This window comes from Cebus imitator, unplaced genomic scaffold (assembly GCF_001604975.1).
Source record: "Cebus imitator isolate Cc_AM_T3 unplaced genomic scaffold, Cebus_imitator-1.0 Scaffold4, whole genome shotgun sequence".
NCBI lineage: Eukaryota > Metazoa > Chordata > Mammalia > Primates > Cebidae > Cebus > Cebus imitator.
Window position 1 is genome coordinate 6703513 of NW_016107319.1, and position 1614 is coordinate 6705126.

Consider the following 1614-nt stretch of genomic DNA (forward strand, 5'->3'; position numbering starts at 1 on the left):
ACACCCTGCAGATTTCAATTTAGATACCCTCCTTTTACCTGGTAAAAGTCCCTAATGCCTTCATTCTGGGTTGGCCCCCTTTCCTATCATGGCATAGAATTTTATACTTTACCACTTGTAATCACCAATTTACTTCTCTTTCTGCTACGCTAGACTTTCAGAACCATGAAGGCAGGGATTCTGCTGTCTTGCTCATGACCAGCTAATGACTGGCATATCATAGCTTCTGAACAAATAGGTGTTAATCAAGTCCTGGAAACCATAATTTTAAAATAATGAAATAATTATATCACCAGTGGTTAATATCTTCTTGCACTTGTTAAAGAAAATATATTTTACTTGCCCATTTGAACAGAATAGCAGTGACCTTCTTTTTTTCTAATTTCTAGGCATTAAAAAAAATGTGTAAATACTAGAATTCTGGAGAATGAATGGATGGATGAATGGAAGCTCTTTCCATTGTCTATTCTATTTCTAGGCTTCTGGTAAGCTGATGAGAATATACCCCCAACCTCTAGACTGAAAGTTGATAAAAAACGCCCAGCAAAACAAAACAAAAATACAGGCAAAGAGGGAACTCATAAATTATGTTTGTTTGATAACTCAAAGTGAATCACGTTCTATTTTATAATGTAATTCAACTTCAGAGCTTTATCCATGACTGGGTTTCTAGTTAATTCTTGGCTTTACAGGTTATCTAGACAGTACTTGTGACCTTCAGTACTGTTCTAAATAAATAATGTGTTAGAAGATTTCTGTATTGTAAATTACAGAGCATAACTTGTTTCTATTATACAGTCTTTGAATTTCCAACTGAATTTCTACCAAAGTCTATTTCAAACCTCAAATAATTAACTACTTTCTTTTATTAATATATATTTCTTTTTTTTTTCAGGTCATACAGGTAATGTGCCCACAATGCAACAAGGTTCAGAGGGTGGCACATCTCACGTATATATGTGAACACCCACTCATCATGCTCATGAACTACAAAAGGATCATATTACTGTTTATTTCAAATTGATTTTTATGTACCAGAATGTTATTTGGTTTAGCTAATTTAATGAAAGTTGCTAATATTGAAACATTAATAAACAGATAAAGAATGTTAGTCATTTTAATATAACTATTGAGAAAGTGAAGAAGTGATTTTAGTAAAAGCCAGTTGGTAATGGGTTTTGATTATTTGGACATCTAAGTTCAATAATTGAAACACGTTAGAAAGGGGACAGATGAAAAAATTTAGGGAAAGACTCACAGTTACCTCTCTTTTTTTTTTTTGATACAGGGTCTCAGGTCTCACTCTGTCACCCAGCCTGGTGTGCCCTGGCATGATCTCAGCTCATTGCAACCTGACCTCAAGTGATCTTCCTGCCATGGCCTCCGAAAGTGCTGGGATCACAGGTGTGAGCCACTGTGCATGGCCTCACAGTTGTCCCTTAATTACTGGAAAGGCAGTCCAAAAAAACTGTCTGAAAACAATATAAATAATCTTTTCTTAAAATTATATTTTTAAACATAATGAAGTTAAATTGGAGATTGGGGTCGAATGCAGAGTACTAAAAATAAGACTTTGAAATACCTTAAAAAATAATCTTTTATTTATTTCGAGTT

At 34.0% G+C, this 1614-nt stretch overlaps 1 non-coding gene across 1 annotated transcript; it reads right to left on the minus strand.

Annotated features, from left to right (window-relative positions):
- Window positions 1-894: 894 nt before the first annotated feature.
- On the minus strand, window positions 895-999 carry LOC119472240. Its single transcript, XR_005201358.1, has one exon. It is a non-coding gene; the product is annotated as a small nucleolar RNA U13 (small nucleolar RNA).
- Window positions 1000-1614: the final 615 nt, after the last annotated feature.